Source organism: Lynx canadensis, chromosome B1, assembly GCF_007474595.2.
Source record: "Lynx canadensis isolate LIC74 chromosome B1, mLynCan4.pri.v2, whole genome shotgun sequence".
In the NCBI taxonomy this organism is placed as follows: domain Eukaryota; kingdom Metazoa; phylum Chordata; class Mammalia; order Carnivora; family Felidae; genus Lynx; species Lynx canadensis.
The window spans coordinates 201,201,270-201,225,043 of NC_044306.2; the positions used below are offsets into that span (position 1 = coordinate 201,201,270).

Sequence of the window (23,774 nt, forward strand, 5' to 3'; positions counted from 1 at the left end):
AAACCCTTGTCTCCATTCCGACCCCTCTGACTCCCAACTAGACCACGACACCCATCTCCCTGCAGAGGGCTGGTTTCTCTTGCCTCCCTCTACAGTGTGTCCCCACTGGCCACCTCCTCACCCTCTGCCCCACCCCATGCAGCCCCCCCACCCACCTTCCCCTCATCCACGGTCACCCTGAACCATGCAGAGTCCTGATTCAGGGTCCCTGGATCCTGGCCATTACTACTTCTCGAAGAGTTAGAGAACAGCGAAATATATTCACACCGTGGGCTCCCTACTGCCCTCAGAGTGAAAACCACACTTCTGGGCCTGGATGAGGCCCCTCCTCGTCTGCTCCCTGCCTCCCCTCTCCCTTTACTGCAGATCGGCTCAAGCCCTCCTCGCCCGCCAAACCAACCTCAGAGAACAGCAACCCCGGCGGGTGGGTGAATCCTCTCGGGGACGGCTGAGGCCACCGAGGTTCAGAGAGGTTGAGGAACTCGCCCAAGGTCACTCAGCTCAGGAGTGAGAGAACCAGGGCACAACTAAGCGACCTCCCTTCATTCTACGTAGAAAGCAAAATGTTTCATTGACACTCATCTTTCTCCATCCACGCCACCTCCGGACGAGGCCGGAAAGAACACTGACAGTGGTTCGGAGGGTGGTGGGAATCTTTTCGCGAGACCTTCACTTTGAAACAGTTTTATGTTGAGGGTGGGAAAATGGTAAGGACTAGAAATCAGCAGATATAAGGGATAAAGAGTCCCACACGCATCTCACTGTCACTGCATCGGGGAATCGCTACGCACGGGTGATGATGCTGGTGGCCTGATTTCAGCTGAGGACTCACCCAGAGCGGCTGGCGCGAGGCAGGTCCAGGCAGACGGACGCTGCCCGAGACCATACCCGGCCCGCCCCTGCCGCGTGCCTGTCGATCCTTGGCTCTCTCTGAACCTAGAAAGACTCTGGATTCAGGGCTCAGACTTTTGCTTTCCGATTAAAGTAACAGATGCTTAAAGGGTACACATATATTTACTTAATGATCATTTTGAATCCCATCGAGACCCCTATCTTCTCTGAACCTCAGTTTCCTCATCCATGCAAGAGATGGTGATACTGACATGCACAGAACGACCACCGACGTGCCTCATAGTGGATGAGGTACCCTCCCTCCTCCACAGACAACAAACGGCCTCATTACCATTTATTACCACCGAGAAGCTACGAAGCACCAGATACTTTCCCAGGCACTAAAGACACAGAGATGAGGGGTGCCTGGGAGGCTCAGTCAGTTGAGCGTCCGACTTCAGCTCAGGTCACAATCTCATGGCTTGTGAGTTCGAGCCCCGCGTCGGGCTCTGTGCTGACCGCTCAGAGCCTGGAGCCTGCTTCGGAGTCTGTGTCTCCCTCTCTCGCTGCCCCTCCCCCATTCGCGCTCTGTCTCTCTCTGCCTTTCAAAAATGAATAAATGTGAAAAACATAAAGATAGAGAGATGAACAAGGCAGTTCTGCCCTGGCGTGAATGAACGCCTGGTGGGAGGGAGGGAGGACTATAAATCCCTAAAGAGCTTGAACGTGACCCCGAGCCCAGCAGGGAGCCATGGAGAGGTTTATGCCAGGGAGGAAAACGTTGGACACCTGTGCATTTCAGATCAGTTGCTCAGGGTCCACATGGAGGGCTGCCTGGAGCCCCCCCACCCCCACCCCCACCCCCGGAGGCAGAGGCAGTGCTGAAGCTGTGTCCTCATCTCGTGACGGGAGAAGAGGACAGAGGTAAGCAATGGATAAAGACATCTTGGGAGGCAGAACCAGACAGGACCTACAGCCCAAGTGCAGGGGACAGGGAAGAATTCCTAAAGCTGGAGTGCAGTGGTGTTGTACATGGGGACCTATTTTTGTACCTCTCCAAACACTGGCCCGGCTTATTACTCTTGTTGCCGGACTGGCTTTCGGCAGAAAATGAGAAGCACGACTGTTCCACGTCACCCTGACCCACTCGGGATGGGGGGCGGGGCCGAGGAAATTAAGGGCTGGGAGACAATACCTCCCAGTTTACAAATGGGGAAACTGAGGCTCTCGGAGGTGGACTGATGGGCCCAGGTTTCCGTGGAACATGCAGGAAAAGCAGGGGGTTGAACGCAGCTCTGTCCGGCTCCGGGGCCTGCTTCATGGCACCGCCTACAGGGTGAACCTTCTAGCCGCATCCGCAGCCTGGGTGGCCAGAAAGAGATAAGAGTCTTTCCAGCCCTTGTGGTCATGAATAGTGATCGCCGCCGCCGGGACACCCACTGACAACCCTGAAACCACACAGGGAGCGTGGGGAGAGAGGGGGCGTTGGCAGTCAGACGACAGGCTTCCTAAAGGGAAAAATATTTAGCAAACATTGACGTGGAGAAGTGAGCTCCAGACTCGGAAGGGACACTTCAAAAGGCCATCTGGTCCCATCTCCCCATTGTACAGATGGGACAGGGCGCCGAGGGTGGGGGTGTCTAATCCCCACGGGACCCCGACTCTTCACTGCCCGTCCCGCAATCTGCCTATACCCTGGTGTCACACGGGGCTTGGTGAAGCTTTATGAGCCACAGCACCACCTGCTCCAGGAAGCCCTCCATGATCACCACGATGCCTCCCCAGAAAGCCTGGACTTGACTGATGGCTCCGTCCCTTACTGACTGTAGGACGTGCATCCGGTCCTGCCACCTGAGCCGGAGGCGCTCCCGCCTCCTGACGCTGTGGCATGGATTAAGGGAGTTCGGACAACCACTGCAGGCTCTGACGCGAAGCAACCTCTTCCGCAGCCCGACCCGGGGAACAACGACGGCTGCCTCCCCTGGAACATCAGGGCCACCACCCACGTCGGGGCCACCATCCTGGCCGCGCCTGGGAAGCACCTAGCTCCCTCGTGCCTCCGAGCCCCCGGCGCTGCCGGCCGGCCCTCTCCTCCCCACCCCTGCCAGGCCTCCTCACGCCAGGGATAACCTGGCCTCCGGGGCGCCGAAGCTCACCCTCACTCCTCAGCCCCAACCCCGCCCCCACTTCCGCTTTGCCTCACTTCCGGCTACCGCCTGGATAAGCCGAGCTGACTCCTCCCCTTCCGCTTCCTGTCCGCACCAACAGTCCCGCCCCCAGCCCTGGAGATGCCCAGCATCCAAGGCCAGCGCAGGGAGAAGCCAGGAAGCCTTCGACCCGGGCTGTGATGTTTAAAAAGAAGGCCCAGGAGCACCTGGGTGGCTCAGTCGGTTGAGCATCTGACTCTTAACTTCGGCTCAGGTCACGATCTCACAGTTTGAGATCATGTTTAGAACCCTGCATTAGGCTGTGTGCTGACAGCATGAAGCCTCCCTGGGATTCTCTCTCTCTCTCTGTCTCTCTCTCTCTCTCTCTCTGCCCCTCCCCCACTCACTTGTGCTCTCTCTCAAAATCAATAAATAAACTTAAAAAAAAAAATAAAGTCAAAGAAAAGGCCGGGTTACCAAGTTGGCACAGCGCGACCCCAGTAAAATCTAAAACACGCACAAACGAGCGGGAAGAAAAAAAGGATGGTGCTTATCGAATGTGTTTTTTTTTCTTTTTTTTCTAAGTTGTTATTTACACATTTTGAGAGAGGCAGAGACAGCGCTAGTGGGGGCGCGGCAGAGACAGAGGAATCTCAAGCAGGCTCCACGCTGTCGGCGCTGAGCCCCATGTGGGGCTAAAACTCACCAAACGGTGAGAGTGTGACCTGAGCTGAAACCAAGAGGCAGAGGCATAACCCACTGAGCCACCCAGGCGCCCCTGTTTTTTTTTTTTTTAAGCAATGAAATCTGGCGGGGGGGGGGGGTCCACGTGAGGCTGCTGCTTTTGGAAGGACCCGCTGCCCAAACCTCAGCCTCCCAGGCGGCCCTCACTGAGCCCGCCCACCAGGCCCCCTGTGCGTGGGTGAGGGCAAGGTGGCCTCCTGAGGCCCCACGGCTCACCTCCTGTGACTGCTGGAAGGCTCTGCCATCTCCCGCCCTCCTGCACAGTGCTGGAGAGGCCCACAGAGGCACATAAGGGACCTGCCTGGGGGGCACTCGGTACACCCAACGGCTGAGAGGTGGACTGAACACACCCGGACAGGAAGCCCAGCCCACGGAGGACCCTCCCCCAAGCCCCCACCACCTGCTCCTAGGCATGCCAGAAACCCCGGCAGGTGCCATCAATAGGACAAAGCCACAAGCCCACAGGAAACCAGGCCGGCCTCTTGCCCTCAGACACAGGCATCTCCTCTGCAGTGACCCTGCCCATTCTGCCAGGTGGAGAGCAAAGGAAAGGAAGTGGCCTGGGGGGCAGCCCCAGGTCAGGGGGCCTGGGTCTCTCAGAACGTCACTGCTGCCCCCAGCCCCAAGCAGCAACTAAGACAAGATCGGCCCTTTCTAAGAGCCCACTCGCGGCCAGGTAACGTGCTGGGCGTGCCCATCTCAACCCAGCCTCAAAACCTGTGAAACACGTAACAGGGTCATCCCCGTTTGGCAGATGAGGAAACTGAGGCTCAAAGAGGTGAACTCACTTGCCCCGTCTTCGCAGCGTGTGAGTGGCAGAGTCAGGACTCGAACCCACGTCCGTCTGCCTCTGAGGCCACTTCCCAGCTGCCCAAGGAAGTGTGTCGGTTTGCTTTCTATCCCCAGGAGTTAGTACCGTGCCAGGCACAGTCTCAGAAGGCACCCAAGCACATTTTTAGGGAGGAACAGCCAGGCTCACTGTGCCATCACCCTCCCAGAGCAAAGCATATTGACAGCAAATTAAATACCGCTGAATTAGCCTCAACGCTTCCATAAAGCTACAGTTTCAAAATATTCCAGTCCATGAAAAGCTTCCAGTAGCAACAGAAAGCCACCGACTTCACTTTCCCACCAGACACACCCACAAACACAAACATATGCCCGATAAAATTGCTACTCCCATTCAAAACCCACGTCGCAAAACTCCCATCAAAGAGCGGGTTTGAGAGTTTTTATCAGCATTTACAAGAACATGAGGAAACTTCCTGTAGAACATTCTGCGCATGTGGACCTTTCTGTTTTCTTTAACTTTTCACTGGAGAACCTTACAAATACTGAACGGGAGAGAAAAATCTGAGGTGGGGACAAGCAATGGGAACTGATACCCGGGCTTTAAGAAAAGCAAAGCATCGTGGCAATACCCACATCCTCTCCCGGCAGACAGAACTCAACACAATTCAACAAATATGCACCAAGTGATAGTAACTACAGTCCCCGCTCACGCGGCCGTCACGGCGTGCCAGAAACTTTCCCAAACTTTCCAAATTATCTACTACTCCGCAGCCCTAAGACATGGTGCTATCAGTGTCCCCATTTTAGCATTCCAGCGGGAAGGGGTGAGGTTACTCGGCCAAGGTGACCCAGCCAACAAATAGGGGTGGGAAGACGAGCAGGTGATCTGGCTGCAGTGTCTATGCTCTTACCCGCTCTGCTACGTGGGTCCCAGCCTGAGGCTAGAGCCACGAGGGTGACCCAGACATCACCTCGTCCAAAGGAAGGCCAGAGGAACCACACTGATGGAGCAGAGGGCTAAGCCTGGCTGTTCTGCACACCTGGGGGGAGAAGGCTGCGGCCCCCTGGCATCAGGTGCTTTACACACATACTCCCAGCACTCACAAGGTCCCGGGGAGATACATGTCATCCTCCTCATTTCGCGGAGACAGAAGTTCAACCTCAAGCGAGTAACGGATTTGCTCAAGTCCCTACCTTTGCTCTTTCAACTGCCGCTTGCTGGCCTTTGGCAAACCCCCTGCTCCATTTCGGAATCACCTCTTTCCTGGGGTGCAAAGTGCCCTCAAGAAGTCCCAGAAAAGGCCCCAGCTGTCAGGTCGTCTCTGTCCCACCTCTGCTGAAATGAGTCACAGGGCCGACAGGCAATCACACTGCCAGGAACAAGCAGAGGCGACCAGTGACTTTCAAGCCGATTTCGTTTGTGGTTTCCACATCCTTTCTACAGCAGCCACCCAACGTGGCGTGCTGTGCCTGGGGCGCTCTTCGACAGACACCTACCAAGTGCCTGCTGTGTGCCCAAAGCTGCAGGGAGGGGACGCAGAGCCTGTGTCCTGGCTTCTCTCAAGAAGGTGACTCTAGAAATGAAGGGGACGGTGGGGTGTGTGTGGGAGGGGGGGGTGCGGGGATGAAACAGGCAGAAAGAGACCAGGGGCTCAAAGAGGGACACTAATTACAGGGTGTGGGGGGGGGGGCTTGGATTAAGGTGTACTTACTGTCGGGCTACTCCCTGACAGGTGACTGCCAGCTGAGTCGGGGAGGAAGGTGGTCAAGGATGACTTCATCAGGTGTCACATTTGCTGGCCCCGGGCCGGGCACCGAAGCCGCAAACACGGACCCCACCTGGGTCCTGAGCTGCGGCCAGTGAGCAAGGGAGACTATGAAAGATGACAGCCCCACAGTGTGCTCCAGGCCGTCACAGAAAGACGTGCAGGGGCCCGGGGGTCAGGAAGGTGCCCAAGGACGTGAGACTGAGGCCACCTCCAGAGGCAGCAGAAGGGCAGTGCCAGGAAGAAGGCACAGATGTAGAGAGTCAGGAGGAGGGAAGGGGGCCTGGCAAGCTCAGGGAAGGCACAGGGTCCCTAAGGTAGGGGTCAGTGTTACAGACTGCTTGTGTCCCACCAAATTCGTATGTTGGAGCCCTAATCTCCAGTGTGTTGGCATTTGGAGATGAGGCCTTTGGGGACTTTAAGGGATGGGGACTTCAGGATGGGATGAGTGCCCTTGTAAGAAGAGACACAAGAGAGCTTGCTTTGTCCCTCTCCTGCCCCCTCACGAGCACACAGTAAGAAGGCAGGAAGAGAGCTCACGTCAAAATTGACCGGCAGCCTGGGGCACCTGGGGGGGTGCTCAGTCGGTTGAGCGTCCGACTTCAGCTCGGGTCATGATCTCGCAGTTCGTGGGTTCGAGCCCTGCGTTGGGCTCTGGGCTGACAGCTCAGAGCCTGGAGCCTGCTTTGCATCCTGTGTCTCCCTCTCTCTCTGCCCCTCCCCTGCTCGCTCTCTCTCTCTCTCTCTCTCTCTCTCTCTCTCTCTCTCAAAAATAAATAAAATAAATAAACATTAAAAAAAAATGACTGGCAGCCTGACCTTGGGCTTCCCAGCTTCCAGAACCAGGAGTAATTCCATTTCCATCGTTTTGGGCCCCCCATTCTATAGTATTTTTGTCATGACAGCCTGAGCTAAGACAGCCGGTAAAAGCAGGAGCATCAGGAGAGGTCGCGGATGTGATGACAAGAAGCGTGCACTTCATCCTGGGCCACGGGGAGCCCGCTAAGTAGAGGAGTGACACAGCCAGGTGTCACTTCAGGGAGATATCATCCTCCTTGGCGTGGTTGTTGTTCTTCCCAAACACCCGATAACTCGAGGACTTTGTGCAGAAGCAGTGGGCCGGCAGGACCTACAGCCTCCCAGGAGGGCGCTGGACCCCCCGGGTCTGCTCCCAGGGATGAGGCGAAGCGAGGGCTGGCCCTAACGCACTCTTCTTCCTGCTCGGCTGGGCTCCGCCTTCCCAGGTCCCAGCCTGGGCCACGTGGGACACTCGGAGCCTAAGACCCAACAAAGAACCAAACATGAGTCGCACGGCCAGATGACAGCACACAGGCACCTGTGAAGCGACAGTGGCCAGTGTCTAAAACGGAGCAGGACCATCAGCACGTCAGGGGGTTGGGAGGTGACGACGGGGGCCTGGATCACACACCCCGTGCCACGGAGCCCTGGTGCCCCTCAAAGACGCTCGGGGGTCAGGGATCAGGGGTCTGGAGCCACGCGTGTTTGATTCTGTCTTTTCAGGCGTGATCATTTTCAGCCACACAGCACACAAACTCAAATGACTTGCACACCAGATGTTAACCCGCTGCGTGGACCCGAGCTGCCAGGAGAACACTCGGCTCTGTGCAGGCCTTTGCACGGCCTCTCCTATCACCCCCGGTCAAGCGCAAGGCAACTTCCTGACAAAACCCTAACCCATGGCCAACGTGGCATATGAGGCTTCTCGAAACGCAGAATGTTTTCCCAACCACAACAAAAGCCTGGCAACGCCGTGGATGCCACAGCTGTTAAGACCACAACTGTCACCCCAAGTTTTTCATTCTGAAAGCTATCTTCTTCACCAGATCAACCTCCCTGTTCTCACGGACTGACCTTAGAACCAGTAAGAGTTGTAAGTTCAAGGTCATAAAATGCATGTGGTAATAAGCCGTCATGGCCCTGCTTTGTATATTTGACCACATTACAGCGTAGCTGTTTGTAAAAATTTAAGTGTTTTTATGCATTTTGAGAGAGAGTGCACACATGTGTGCGAACGTGGAGGAGGGCCAGGGGGAGGGGGAGTTAGAGAGAGAGAATCCCACGCAGGCTCCGTGCTGTCAGCACACGGCCCAACACGGGGCTCAATCTCACTACCCTGAGATCACGATCTGAGCCGAAATCAAGAGTCCGATGCTCAACCCACTGAGCCACCCAGGTGCCCCTACAACTTTTTTTTTCTTTGGAAACATTTCATTTTACAAATGGGAAAACAGATCTAGAGGGAGGTAAGGCTGCTGCATTGTTCTGTGATTAACTATGATTATCGTGCTTGCTCAGTGTGCTTTGAGACAGCAGGACCCAAGTGCCCAGCACGCGGCTGACGCTCCACACGTACCCTCGGGAAAGGACCACCGCAAGACGTTACAGGCAGTAGGTGGGCAGAATGCAAGCCCGGGCCCTGTGACTCCCGGCTCAGGGCTGGTTTTCACACTCTGCCCTTTCCCTCTTTCCTGGAAATCACACATCCATCACAAAGAGGGACAAGGTACAGTAGAGCAAGGTCAGGACATCCACCTTCTCCCACCAGAAACCCCTGGAAACCAAGCACCCTTCGCTCTGAGCGCCAGTTGGAGCATGTGCTTACTGGGCAGAGAAGAACCGCCCTCAAGGAACTGCCCTTGGGAAACAAGGGTCCCTGTGCTCAGCTGTAGATTCGGCAGGACAGGAGGACTGACCCTCCCCCCTTAGTGACGACCCAAGAGACAGACTGTGTAACTACAGGGTAAGTGGGGACAAGCCCTTCCTGCCCTGGTTCTCAGGCTGGAGGGAGTGTCAGAATCTCCCAGTGTTTGTTAAAAGCCCGGCTGCCAGACCCCAACCCAGTGTTTCTGACCCGGTAGCTCAGGGTGGGGGCCTGTGAATGTGCATTTTTTAATGACTATTTATTTTTGAGAGAGAGAGAGAGACAGGGCATGAGCAGGGGGAGGGGCAGAGAGAGAGGGAGACACAGAATCCGAAGCAGGCTCCAGGCTCCGAGCCGTCAGCACAGAGCCCGACGCGGGGCTCGACCTCACAAACCGCGATATCATGACCTGAGCTAAAGTCAGACGCTTAACCGACTGAGGCACCCAGGTGCCCCAAGGATGTGCATTTCTAAAATGCCCCCAGGTAATGCTGATGCTGCTGGTCCAGAACCCCACTTAGAGAACCACCGCTCTGGTCAGTTCCTTATGTACCCTCCTCACTGTGGCTTGCTAAGGCAGATGTTCATGGAAGGCGGGAAGAGCAGGATGCAAACTTGGGAGATGGGATGGGGGTGAGGAAGGCAGCGGAATGGGGCTTCCAGAAAGCGGGGCAGCATGAGCAAACACAGGGAAGCTGGACACAGCAGTTGGAGAAGTCAGTGGCTTGGTCTGGCCAGGAAGTAAAGGTGTTGAGAGTGATGAAGGATGAGATGGGAAGGACAAGTGGAGGTCTGGGATGTCAGGCTGACAAGAGGGGAGCAGAGCATCAGCTACAGGCCAGGCACTGTTTGCTGGTATTGCCTCCTAACGTCATTGCCGTGTGGTCAGAAAGCATAGGTTGCATTTTTTCTTCTATACTTTTAAATGCATTGAGGCTGTTTTATGGCTGAGCCTATGGTCTGTCCTAGAGAACGATCCATGTACACTTGAGAATACACATTCTGATGGTGTTGGTAGGCCTAGTTGGTTTGCGGGGTTGCTCAAGTTTTCGATTTCCTTGCCGATCTCCTATCCAGTTGTTCTATCCATTATTGAAAGTGGAGTATTTAAGTATCCAACTATGTCTTGTGGGATTATCTATTCCTCCTTTCATTTCGGTCAGGTTTTGCTTCATGGATTTTGACGCTCTGTTAGGCGCATATATGTTTGTGATTGTTTATATCTTCTTGATGGATTGACCCATTTACCATTACAAAATGTCCCTCTGTATCTCTATTTTTAAGTCTATCTGTCTTATGGTTTTGCTCTTCACATGACGGATCTTTCTTCAATCTTGTACTTTCAATCTATTTTATCTTTGAATCCAAAGATGTGTGTCTCCTGTAGACAGTGTATCGTTAGATCATTTTTTATATGTTCTGACAGTCTTTGCCTTTTGATTGGATTGTTTAACCCATTCACGTTTAATATTACTATTTGTATAGTTGAGTTCATGTCTGCCATTTTACTTATTGTGTTCTGTAGATCTCATGTCTTTTTGGTTCCTCTGCTCCTCCTTTACTGCATTCTCTTGTATTAAGTGAATCAGACACTGGGTTTGGCATAAAAGGTAGAGCAAGAACTTCAAAGGGCTAATTATTTTTAATTCAGATAACAAAATGACCTCTCTGACAATTTTCAGTTTCTTAAATGGCTCATTTTCAAAAAAATCATGATTTCTTCTCTCTGGTTCCAGCAGACAGGAGCACGTCGATTATTTGTCCAATAGTCACGGGACACCATCTAAAGAAATGTCTACTATCAACTTCCTGAATCAGAGGAGTTGAAGCTACAAATTGACCTGCTCACAAGGAGAAGGGATGGGGCCATTCGCAATATTTTGGGAGTCATCTTCCTGACACATAGCAACTACAAGTGTGGTAATGGCTCAGTGCTTCAAACCAAAGTGGGAAGGGCTGGTTGAATTCACAAGTCCACAACATGGGTATTTTCAAATGCCGTGGCATTGCTCTTGCAGATGCTAACGAGGGTCTAGTGAGCAGAAGTCCCTCTGTACCTGCCACAGTGAACACCCCATCTGAAGTGATCAGCCCACATCCTGCCCTAAGTAACTTACACCCCAACCTCCTGATCATTTGACCTCTTAGTTTACCTACTAAGCTCTCTGTTCACCAAAAAACATGAAGGGAGGCTGTAACCCAGGAGCTTGTGAACTGCGAGATCCCAAATCCCCAATCTATGTTGTCAACACCTGAGGTTTGGGGCACTTGGCACCCCTCCTCCCATCTTCTTGCTGGAGTACCCCCCAGTTCCAATATCCTACCCAGCCATAAAACTTGTTTGTGTCTTTGGTCTGAAGTGTCTTGCATTTGTTTTCAGTTACCCTTGTAGAAGTCTCAGGGGATCTAAAATGCCCAGGCTGTCATAAATGGGGCTCATCCTGGGTGACTGTCACATTCCAGGGAGAGACAAATGTCACTAAAGAGTCCATTTGCCAGAAGGCTTAAACAGATTTGGCACAATTTGTAGGCATCCAGGTCCTGGTTCAAAATCAAGTATCTGGTTGACAAAAAGAACACCTAGCCCCAAGCCATGAAGCACCCCGGGCTTGTTGCAGAAACCCAATTACTGCCCGACTTAATGAGCTCCCTCACCCAGCCGCCCTGACCCAGGAAGCAGTTCTGCCAACTTCCTAAAAGAAGCCACGCCTTCCAAAGTGCATCCTGAGGCGCAGGTTTGGGATAAAGGGTGAGACCGGGACAACTTAACAAGAAATACAGCTTTCAGTAAACATGAGAGGATGCTTCGGACTCTGGAGAACAGCTTTCTAACATATTTGTTGTCCTAAACCAAAAGCAGGCTGCACTGTAAGACAGCGAAAGCCCTGCATGCAAGGGAAGGAGACTTTCCGGAGGAGCGAGAGAGGCTCCCCAGTGTCATCTCTGGGCTAACAGAACCACTGGGGTATCTCAGCCCCGAGTTCTGCAGGATCTAAGGTTCGCAGGGTAGTCACTAGGGGTGACTGCTGCAGAGAGCGGAGTGAGGCTAGTTAAGGGCCGAGTGGACCCAACACAAGCAAGAGAGAGGAGAGCCTAACCACCTCCCTGCTGAGGCCCCTCCCGACACTGACATTACTGGGATCTGTGAGACTAAGGGCCAAAAACCTACTGACTGCCTACTGTGTGCCCCACCCAGGTTCTGGGAATCCCACTGTGAATCAGATGGCATGTCAAGCCTCCCAGAACTTTCTGGAGACTTCTGTCTAATGGAAGAGTCAGATAAGTCACTGACAGCTGCAATACTATGTCCAGGGCAGTAACAGAAGGATGCTTAGGGCAGCAGGAGCCCTAGGGACACGACTGACCTGGCCTGGGGAAGGGGAGAGGGTACGTACATCAGGGAAGGTTTTCTGGAGGAAATAAGGTTGATGATGGATCCCAAGCACAAGTGGAAGATGTTCCCCGGGTGGATGAGGACAGGAAAAGCTAATGGGCAAATCGATCAGAGGGAACAGCCTGTGCAAAAGCCTGGTTCAGTCAGGAACCGTGGGCAGATGGTGTAGCTGGCCACACGCCCTACTGAAAGCGTGGGAGGAGAGGGAGGCAGGAGCGGGCCACACCATGCTGGCAAAATTGGGATGAGCAGATGCCCCTTTGGTGCATTCTTTCTGCTTCCAGGCCGTTCCTGTCTTAATCCAACCGCGGTGACTTCATTCACTCAATCTGAACTTGGAGAGTAAGCAAACAGGTCTCTCCTGGGGGCCCGGGGAGAATGGAGGAAGAAACATCCAGGTGGGCCCACCAGGCCATGAAGCAAGCGGAGGTCACAGGCAGGCCATGGGGAGCCATTCCAGGCAGAGGCAGCTGGCAAACAAGGATCTGGAAGAGAGAGCAGTGCTTAGGGGGTAGGTGCAGTCCGCTGGGGTAAATGCCGGCAGTTGAGTTGGGGGCAGTCCACGCGAGCTTTGAACGCCTACATGAGGCCTCTGCACACTTTTCATATATAATCAGCAACTGTAGAAGTAGCCAGAGCAGGCCCACCACTCCCATTTCTACCTGTGCAACCTCAGGTAATTCACTCATTCCGCAGCACCGAGGTGGTGCCGGCCCAGTGGGGGCTGGAAAGGAAGACTCTGGCGCCTTCCTTCACCTACCCTGGGTCTCCACGCTCAACCCCCCAGCCCAGAAGGCAGTACAATGCCAGGCACCTGCAGGCCGGCGGTGCCTGTGGACAACTAGGAGGACAACGTTAGGAGACCTCTGCAGAACTGAAACAAAGCTCTTCTGGGCATCTGTCCATGTGGAGCACACACACCTCCTGACGGGTACGGGGGGGGGGGGGGGGGGGGGGGTGACCCACCCGTAGGACACCAGAGCTTCCAGGGGTGATGTGACTGGTCTCCCTAGTGGTTCCTGGCTGGACTGGGGACAAAATCCATTCTCCCTCCCAGGTCTGGCAGAAAATCCATGGAGATGGGGTATGGAGCAGAAGCAATATATACAGCAAGAGGGCGGCTGTGCCACACCCGGAGAAGTAGCTGCCCTCAACCAATCACAACTGGCTGATCGGCTTCTCTCATCCAATCAGAGCCGGCCGATCAGCTGCTCTCGTCCAATCAGAGCTGGCCGATCACCTGCCCTTGTCCAATCCGAGCTGGCCGATCAGCTGCTCTCGTCCAATCCGAGCTGGCCGATCAGCTGCTCTCGTCCAATCCGAGCTGGCCGATCAGCTGCTCTCGTCCAATCCGAGCTGGCCGATCAGCTGCTCTCGTCCAATCCGAGCTGGCCGATCAGGTACTTGTCCAATCAGAGCTGGCCGTGAGTAAGCTGCTGGGATGAGAGTCTTGCATTCAGGAGCCATGGAAAATAAAGGTGAGGTTGCAAAATCTTCAGAGAACAGCAGCAAAATCCCGATGTGGTGATTACATGCATTGGGATTAAAAAGGCCAGAGCCATCAAGTGGAGGTTCATCTTAGCAGAGTGGCCCAATGCTCTTGAGCCGTCCCAGAGTAGTCATCTCGGCTGCCAGTTAGGAAGAACCTGCTATGGACCAGGCTGGGCGGAGATCCATCCCTGGATGGAGATCCTCCCACCCAGAGACCCGGCTCTCGTGGCAGTATGAAGTCCACGGCGCCTTCTTCCTTGGATTCTTCGGGGAACAATCGCTCTCAGGGACTGGGTCCGTGTTCTATTTCGATTGCATGGGTCTCTGCGTCCCCAGAGTGAAGGCTGGTGTGGGCAGGGCCCTTGCCACACCTCCTCTTACTGAGGCTCTCGCTCCTTCCCAGGAGACACAGGAAGCCCTCAAATGTGCACTGTCACTGCTTGTCATCAGACCCGACTGCTTGTTTACGAGGAGGAAACTGAAGCACACCAAAATTTAATTAACTTGCCTAGGGACATGTACTTCAGAGAAGGCAGAGGCAGGGTACCCTGAGCCTGGCCCCTGCCCTCAAGGAGATTAGGGTCTACAGCAGCATTGCCCCCAAAGAAATACCATGCGAGCCCCACCTGCAGTTTTTAATTTTCTAGTTGCCACTTAAAAAAAAAAAAAAGAAACAAACAAACAAACAAATGGGACTAATTTTGATAATACATTTCATTGGGCCCAACAGATCCAGAATAGTATCATTTCAATGCATGATGACTGTTAAAGTTTTTTACTGAGATCATTTACACCCTCCACCGATACAACGTCTTAGAAACCTGTTTTCACTCGCCAGCAGGTCGGTCCAGAGGAGCCACGCTTCAGGGCTCAACAGCTCCGAGTGGCGAGTGGCTCCAGGAGTCCCCTGCCCACCTCTGGGCGAGCACGCGTACAGGGCACCCAGCATAGGGAGACTCCTACGCAAACACCGTGACCACGTCTCCAACTTCCACCAACAGCAGCACGGGTTGCCAAGTACCTACTACAGCCCAGCACAGCTCTGGGAAGGCTGCACAGGTTATTTCTGACCTTCACACCAACCCCAAGAGGTAGGGACACCGGATGGTCTCCGTGTTGACTAAGAAAGGAAGTGATGCTCAGAAGAAATGTGTTTTAGGACACAGAGCCTGATGCCTGGAATCAGGAAGTTAAGTTACATCGGACTCTAAGCAACAGGCAATTATTTACTGAGCACCTACTGTGCGCCAATACCCTGTGTTGAAAGATGAGCATAAACATGTCAGGCAAGGTTCTTGTCCTGTGGTGCTTCCCCGCCCCCCCAGCTCATTGAGGGGGGGCGGGGGGGATGATCATAAATGAGGAAAAAAACACTTCAGATGGTGATGACTTCAGAAGAAAACAGAGTGCAGGGGAGGGGAAATAGCAGAGGGGAGGCGGGCATCTACCCGGGATGGACAGGGAAGACGTCTCCGAGGAGGGGAAAATTTAACCCAAGATGTGGAGGCTCAGAAAACCGTTCTGGCGAGGGCAGGGAAGAGCATGCCAGACGGCAAGCAGCACACAAAAACCTCTGGGCAGGAAGAGGCCAGCACGTTCCAGGAACCAACAGAAAGGTGCCCGGGCTCCCAGCGCCGCGTCAGCAGCCTCTCTGGGGCGACTCGGGCGGCCCCCCTGCCACCCCTCCCGCCGCAGGGCACTCCCACACCCCGGCTTGGAAAATGGGAAGCCAGCAAGCCATTCTCGGGTCAAGAACAAGTCCAGGCCGGCCGCTCCCAGCACACGCTAGCGTGGAGTGTCTGTCCAGGAGCATCCGCCGAGCGGGTCGGTGACGACACTGGCAGTGAGAGGCGACAACACAACCTGGGCAGCAAAGGCCCCCGGAAGAGCATCTTAACACTCGAAGCCTTGCTTCAAACGCTGGGCGCACCAGGCGCCAAGCGGAAACCACCCACACACCCATCCACAGACGAATGGAGAATAAAATGTGGTCTGTCCGCACGATGAAATACTACTCACCCATAAAAAGTGCTGAAGCACAGACAACCCCCATTACGACCTGCATGAACCCTGAGGACATTCACATAGGATCCCATTCACTCGAAATGTCCAGGATGGGCAAATCCTTAGAGACGCAAGGCAGACCGGTGGTTGCCAGGGGCTGAGGGAGGGGGCGGCGGGGAGGAATCGCTTAGCGGGCACAAGGCTTTCACCGCAGGCCACGAAAATGTCTTGGAACCAGATACAGGTGGTGGTTATACAACTTCGCGAACGCATCACATGCCACTGGATGGAACACTTTAAAATGGCTAATCCTATGCTGTGTAAAGGCCGCCCCACTTTTTCAAAACGGGGAGACGTGACAAAGGAAAGCCAGGTTGCGTCCCCGTGTCTCAGCGAGCTAATATGCCAGACCCCTCCTAGCCCCCACTACCTTGTGATCCTCACAGACTGCCTGTCCTCCCAAGGAAGCAGGAAACCCCTTCGTGATATGTCCCACTCCACAAACCCCCACCCCAGCTCTGACGAAGGGACCAGGGGCCAGTCCAGGACTCCCAAATCAAAATGCAGCCGAGGCAGAGCCACTGGGGCCCCTGACCTGGCACACACAAGGGCATTACTGCCACATGGGCAGTCAGGACGGTCGCACACAGAACCCTCTTTCATTCTCTAAGGTGGCCCTCCAGCCAAGTCTGGGCCACGGGGTAGAAGGGACAGCGGGAGGCCTCATCCACTCGGCATCTGGGTCCTCTGAGGTCCAGGAGGAGGGGCTTCAAGGCATGTGATGGGACCCGAGGATGCTTCCAGGACCTGGAAAGGATAAAGGGGGTACCACGGGCCACAGAGAGGACAGACCTAGCGCCCCATCATTGCCACTGTCCACCCCACGAGGCTGGGCCTTCACCTCGACTCTTTATTTCCTCACACCATCTCCAGGGACAGGGACTGGGGGCGTCCCCGCTTTACAAACAAGGACACCAACTTGTAGGGGGTACAGAGGAGTTCACGTGCCTCATCCCCCATCAGCCGGTAAATGGCAGAGCCAGCGCTCAAACGCAAACCCGCCGTCCAAAGCCTCCTGTGCGAAGTCAGGACGCCGCTGACGTTTGCCTTTTTTCCTCCAAAACTCCCACAAGGCAGCATGGAGTCATGGTTAAGAACGTGGACTGCCACTCTGGGAGGACGGAAAAGTTCTGGACTTGGGCGGTGATGGTGGCACAACGGTGTGAACATACTCCACGCCACTGACCGGTTATGAAATATGTTAACTGTTAATGTGTTAACCGTTACCAAAAATATTACATATATATCTAACACAAAGATCCTTTAAAAATGATCAGGTCCCAGGTTGCTCCCGAAACCAATACTACACTGCATGTTAACTAACTTGAATTTAAATTAATTAAAAAAAAAAAAAAAAAGGAGGGGGCACCTGGGTGACTCAGTTGGTTAACCATCTGACTTCCGCTCAGGGCATGATCTCACAGTCTGTGGGTTCGAGGCCCGCATCGGGCTCTGGGCTGACAGCCTGGCACCTGCTTCTGATTCTGTGTCTCCCTCTCTCTCTGCCCCTCCCCCACTGCACCCTGTGTGTCTAAGATGAATAAGCCTTAAAAATTAAAAAAAAAAAAAAAAAGAGGGATGCCTAGGTGGCTCAGTTGGTTAACTGTCCAACTCTTGATTTTGGCTCAGGTCATGATCTCACAGTTCTGCGAGTTCGAGCCCCACATCGGGCTCTGCGACGACAGCCTGAAGCCAACTTGGAATTCTCTCTCTTTGCCTCTCTCTCTGCCCCTCCTCTGCTGACGTGCTGTCTCTGTCTCTCTCAAAAGAAAGAAACTTAAAAAAATATTTTAATTGTCAATAAATATTTAAAGATCGATAGTATACAGACCATATTCTCTAAACGTGGTAAAATTCAAATTAGAAGCTAATAAAAAATACAAATTCCCTCCCCCCCAAAAAAGTAATAATGTGGGCTGCTCGGGAGCAGATCCCTGCTCCCCCACGTACCAGCTCTGTGACCCTGGGCAGGCTACAGGCTGTACCCATCCGTAAAATGAGAGGCGCGAGGTACCTCCCTCTGGGCTTGTGTCCAGAACTGAATGAACTCAAATCAGGGACAGCACAGACCAGGGGGGTGGCACACTCCAGCCGCAAAGGGCCAGGCAGTAACTGTCTCTGGCTTTACTGCCCCAGCTAGGTAACCCTGTCAGCACAGCAGGAAAGCAGCCACAGACAGCAGGTGCACAAGTGGGCGTGGCTGGGTACCAATAAAGCTTTATTTACAGAAGCAGGCGGCGGGCTGATGGGCCACAGCTTGCTGCCCCCCCCACCCCGGGCGTTTACCCTGGCACTTGGTAGGTGCTTAACAAATGTTAACTGTTACAATTAAGAAAAATGGCATTTATTTCATTTCTACAGATGAATGAGAAGTAAAATATTTCCTGTGGCAGTTCCAAAAATAAATACTAATACCAAAGGCAAGAGCAGAGCCTCAGTCCCCCCCCAGTGGAGGCGGGGGCGGGGGGGGGGCGGGGAGCTCCCTCACTCTGAGCCCCAGGCCCTGCCCCCACTCTGTTGCTTTCAAGTCTTTCTGAACCAGCCCTGGCCACTCTCCGCAAGCTCTTCCCCCTCCCCCCTCCTACAGGAAGGGCTCCTCACCCCTGCCCCAGAGCCCGAGGCCCTCAGGCCCCCCTCTTTGTTCCTGCCCCTCCCCGCTGGCCCATGATCCCTGGGCTGTCCACCCGGCCTTAGAAAGGCAAGAGCAAAGGAAACATTGTCTGACCGTGTTCAGGGCTAGAATGACAATGACCAGCAAGGTCCCACTGCTGGCCCGCCCTGGGGTCCCTTCCTGAGCCTCAGATCCCCGCAACCCTAATGGCTGCTACTGGCTTCAAGATAACCTGTTTCGACTAAAGGCACTGAGAAGCCTCCTCTCACTGATTCCTCACACGGGCCTTCCCCCTCCCCTCCGCCCCGTGAGTTCCGCCTCCGCCCCCACCTCCGGACTCAGCCCCTGCCTGTCAGGTGCTCACATAATCCTTACCCTAGGGAGGTTCTGTGCAGCTTCGGGGAGAGAACTCACAGCAGGAGTGGGAGCTTAAGCAACCATAGCTACATTCCTCACGTGAGCATCGCAGAGAAAGGAGCTGGGCAGAGAGCGGTTAGGTGACTTGCCCAAGGTGGCACAGCCAGTAGGGTCTGAGCGGGTCCTCAGTGCAGCCCCCATGACCCCGCCCTGTGCCTTCACGGCTTAACGACTGAGCAGGAAAGAAGCTCGGATGACAGAGGGTGGCCGGGGGGGGGGGGGGGGTGGCCTTCTCTACACTCGCGGTGAGCTCAGGACTCCTGCCCGCAGCCCTCGGCACCTTCTCACACAGGTGTGCACAACTCCCAGCAGCCAACACGCATGCACCCCCTCCGCCTGTCTTTCCCACGCATTGACTATTTATGTAGCTCGTTGGCCTGGTGTTGTTAGCTAGGGAAGGACGCGGAGGGCCTCCAACTGGGGTGGCCGCTTTGGGACAAAACCAAAAGATTCACTTTTTTTTTTTAATTTTTTTTTTCAATGTTTTTTATTTATTTTGGGGACAGAGAGAGACAGAGCATGAACGGGGGAGGGGCAGAGAGAGAGGGAGACACAGAATCGGAAACAGGCTCCAGGCTCCGAGCCATCAGCCCAGAGCCTGACGCGGGGCTCGAACTCACGGACCGCGAGATCGTGACCTGGCTGAAGTCGGACGCTTAACCGACTGCGCCACCCAGGCGCCCCCAAAAGATTCACTTTTTAAACCATACGCTCCCTCATCATCACGGCCGCTTCAGTGGTTCCCGTGCCCGGAGACCGCACTCTGATCCCCACGTCAACCCAGCCAGCCAGACCGCCGCCCCCATTTGGACAGGAAATGGGAGACCCAGAAAGGTTAATCCTGTTGCCCGGGATCACACGACCATAAGGAACAGGACAAAGGTGAACCCTACTTCAGAAGCCCTGTGGGGGCTCACACACCCCCAGGAGATCAAACGAGGAGAACTGGAACACAGTGCAGTCATCCCCAATCTTTCTGAGGGAGGCACCCCGTTTCAGCTTCGAACCCCGGGGGGGGGGGGGGCACCTGCTGGTCTGCAGCTGAGTGAGGGGCGGGGCCGCCATGGCACCCGGGGCAGTCTGGCTCCAGAGCCCGCGGAGAGGAAGGGCGGCACTGGCTGCTGGCTTATGCCTTCCTCAGAAATTGTTCCTTCTCCTGCTCCCCTCCTGGCCCCAATCCACCCTGTACCCTAAGAGGGTGGGGCCTCCCTCCTGCCTCCTCACCGGGAAACCTTCTGGTCAGGCCGAGGACAGACCATCAAGCTCCGTCCCTCTTACGGCGCTGGCAGTATCCATGACAGTGTGACTGCCCCCCTGGAAGGCGGAGCCCCCCTCAAAGCAGGGCTGCCCCTCAGACCTCACTGTGTCCCCAGTCTCCGGTGGGCAAGGTCTGCTTAAGGAAAAGCTACACAAATATTAAACCACACACGGATATATGTTCCAAAAGAGCACAGATGAGAGAACCCGCAATCTGTTTGCCAAAGTCAGGAAACATCCCAAAGAAGGACCCAGAGACTTGGCCCTTAACATATGAATAGGAGTTCTCCAGGCAGACAAGGGAGGGGAACATCTCCCCCAAAAACAACAGTAACAAAACCACAGCACAGGGGGAGAAGCCGAAGGGTCAAGACCTGTCCGGGGAACGCAGAGGTGGCACACTTAGCTGAGACAGCATGGCAGGGAGAGAGAGAGGCGGGCCAAGGAAGCGAGGATGTGAGGAACAGGTGAGGTCACAGGGGCAGCGGGAGCCAGGATGGTTTGTCAAGGAGGACAATGGCAATGATCGCGTTTGTTGGGCCCACACTCTGACCCACTGAGGGGCCTCTCACCATGAAAAGTCTGAAAATGAGAATTACCCCCATGCTCTGCAGAGAGGCATTACAACCCACGTGCAAGAGCTCAACAACAAACACTTGGCAATCACCCACCTTCTGGAAGACTTTTCTCAGCAGCAGCAATCCGGAAAGTTGCCCTGCTGGACAAGCATCTGAGAAGGGTCCTGACCACCCATGCCATCCCCAAACCTGCCCCTCCTCCTTGTCCATCTGGGCTCATGGAAGTGCCACCCACCTGCCCAAGGTCCTGGAGGAGAAGCCAGCTCCCCCACAGACTCACCCTACACCAGCAGGTCACACAGAGTTCGTGGGGAGAGCCCCCCTCAGGCGCAGGGAGCCCCGGAGCCCCATGTGAGGGGCTGAGGCTGCCCCTGCCCTTCCAAGATCTCCTAATCTGGTCTGGCAGTCTGAAGCCATCAGACAGGACGAGAGTGTGTCCCACTCTGCCATCCAAGGAACCTCAGGCAGGGCAAGGGGTTCTCCCTGACCTTGGTAGAGAAGGAGCCGACCAGTTGAAGGAATGGCGTTCCTAGAGAGGGAACAGCACAAGCAAAGGCCAAGGACAGTGTGCCTGTGAGTGCGCGTGGAAGGGGTGGGGGTGGCGGAGCACCCGCGGTTAGACACAGTATCTCCGGAGTCTAAAGAGCCGGGCAGAGGCTGGCGGAGAGCCCAGGCCGGCCAAGCCATCAGGAGAAAGGCAGACTCCGGTGTGTGGGGAGGGGAGGTCGTGGGGAAGGGAGGGGGGGTGCTTCTATGGCAAAAGACTCCAGCCTGGCAAGCTGCCTCTATCAGGGATGACGAGGCCGGCTCCTCCAGAACCCGAAGCAGGGAGGGTGGAGTGATGGAGTGGGGGGGGGCAGAGGGCTGGGGGCGAGGGCACGGCGCACTAACGCAGGCCCACAGGCCGGGGCTTGAACGCAGCGCGCCCAGGCAAGGTGCCCGGCCCCGCAGAGCCGATCCCTCTGCGCCATCTCCCGAGGCTGCGTGCGCCCAGGGCGCGCCGGCGGGGCAGCAGGGTGGGTACCAGCCTTTCTTCCCAGCGCTACAGCCTCCTCCCCGAACCCACGTGGGCGGAGCAGCGCGGGGGTGTGCGTGGCAGGGGCCTAGGCGGCGGGTGCTGTGCGCGGGGCGGGGGTGCAGGCAGGGCGGCCTCGCCCCCCACCCCGCCGCCTCCGGCCTCCAACCTCTGTGCCACCTCGGCCGGGACGCGGGGGTACCCGGACCTACTCAGTGGGTAGGACACCGAGAGAACCGGCCGGCCACGCCCCCCGCGCCACTCCCTGGAGGCAGCCGGTGGGTCCCCCTCCCCCTCCTTGGCTCGTGAAAATGGGGGTGGCGTGAGGGAGATAGAGGCACTGGGGGCGGGACGGGGAGGGGGCCTACGGAGGGAGACGACGCAGAGTTCTCCTGCTGGGAGAGAGACGCTGCGGGGGGATTTGGGGGGAATGGGGGATGGGAAGGGTGGGGGTCCACGGAGGTGAGACGCGACAGCGTCAAGGGATCCGGAGGGGCGCGAGGGCTGGAGGAGGGGGAGGTGGGCGTTGGGCGGGGCGGCACCGGTCACCGAGTCCCCTGCCGCCGGGTCCGCCCCTCGGTCGTGGGGTCCGCGGGTCCCCTTTGGCCAGCGCGCGCCTCCCGCCCCCCGGCGCACCTGTACCCACCTGCTCGGCGCTCAGGCCCGAGCCGGGCAGCAGCAGCGGACGTAGCCAGCGCAGCCCCGCGCCGCATCATCCGGCCGCCCCCTCCCCGCCCCGAGCTTACGCTGCCGCCGCCCCCGCCTTAAAAAGGACAAAACGGAACAGAAAAAGGCTGCGTGCAAAAAAAAAAAAAAAAAAAAAAAAAGGAAAGGAAGAAAAATCGTAAGCAGCAAACGAGGAAGACGGGCAGATGCGCGCGCGGCTCGGCGGGGCGAGGGGCGAGGTGCGGCGGCGCCGGTGACCGCGCTCGGGGCAGCCGGCAGGCGCGTGCCGCACGCTCCCGGCTGCAGCTCGGGCGACCACCCGGCGCCCGGCTCGCGGCGCGGCCCCGCCCCTCCCCGGGCCGCCCCTCCGATTGGCCCGTCCTCCTGCCAGTCAGAGGGAAGGCGCGGCACTCGCCCGCCCCCGCCCGGGGCCGAGGCCGGGAGCCGTTCGGCGGCAGCCGGAGGAGGTGCGGGGAGGCCTGAGCGTGCGCACTTGGCCCCGAGGCCCGCGCCGGGGAAGGGCCGGGGTCCCGCGGCTGAGCGCCCGGCGAGGCGCAGGGCCGCGGCGCTGGGCGGGTGGGAGCCGCCCTGGGGAGGGGCTCGCCGGCTCCAGTTCGGGCTGAAGGCCCCGGGAAGCCCGTCCCTGCCCTCACCTGGGACGGTGGGCATCGAAGGCCATCGGCGGTCAGGGAAGACACGACCTGCGCCTTTGTACACACGGAACTCTCAGGGTCCCAGGTCCCAGGAAAGGAAGTGTTGAAGGTGACACGGCTAGCCAGAGGCAGAGCCAGGAGTCTCACGCCAGAGCTGACAGCCTTCACCGCGAGGCAAACCCGTGTCAGCAAAAAATAGTGGAACGAATAATGTGATGTCCAGCCCAGGCTTGAAGGAAGGGTAGGATTTCGTGAGGCAAAGATCCATTCATTCAGTTATGTTCCACAAATATTTAATTGGGCACCTACTATGTACCAGGGAGCCATTAAGATCTAGGGATACCGCAGTGAACAGACAGAAGGCCCTGCCCTCCCGGAGCTTACATTCTAGCAAAGAAAAGGAAGCCAGGAGCATTCACATAAGCATGAGAAAGCACCTTGATCGCAGGAAAGTGTGGCTTATTTGAGAATCTAAAAGAGGGGGGTGTTTCCGAGCTACAGACAGGTGAGATGAATGGCCAAGAGGAGGGTGACCAGACAGGTAGAGGCCAGAGCTGTAGGGTCTCTGGCTATGGGAAAGAATTTGGAGTTGATCCTGAGGCCGTCTCACCAGGGAAAGTGGTCTGTGGGGACAACGTCAGAGTTACGTATTTGAAGTGTGCTGATCTGCTGTGTCTGAACCACCC

The 23,774-nt window shown here is 55.9% G+C and overlaps 1 protein-coding gene and 1 long non-coding RNA gene across 4 annotated transcripts in view; one reads left to right on the top strand and one right to left on the bottom strand.

Annotated features, from left to right (window-relative positions):
* Positions 1 to 22,538, bottom strand: part of JAKMIP1 (janus kinase and microtubule interacting protein 1) — a 136,061-nt gene extending 113,523 nt beyond the window's left edge. Inside the window, exon 1 of one of the 3 annotated variants that reach the window (XM_030314237.1) lies at positions 22,416 to 22,538. The gene's annotated coding sequence lies outside the window, so the exon portion shown is untranslated. Of the gene's footprint in view, positions 1 to 5,708; positions 5,836 to 22,415 lie in introns of those variants that run through there. The other 2 variants (XM_032593015.1, XM_030314240.1) reach the window with 2 other exon arrangements.
* On the top strand, positions 5,971 to 11,293 carry LOC115512829. The gene is made up of 2 exons (XR_003968507.1): positions 5,971 to 6,082; positions 10,682 to 11,293. It is a non-coding gene; the product is annotated as an uncharacterized LOC115512829 (long non-coding RNA).
* Positions 22,539 to 23,774: the final 1,236 nt, after the last annotated feature.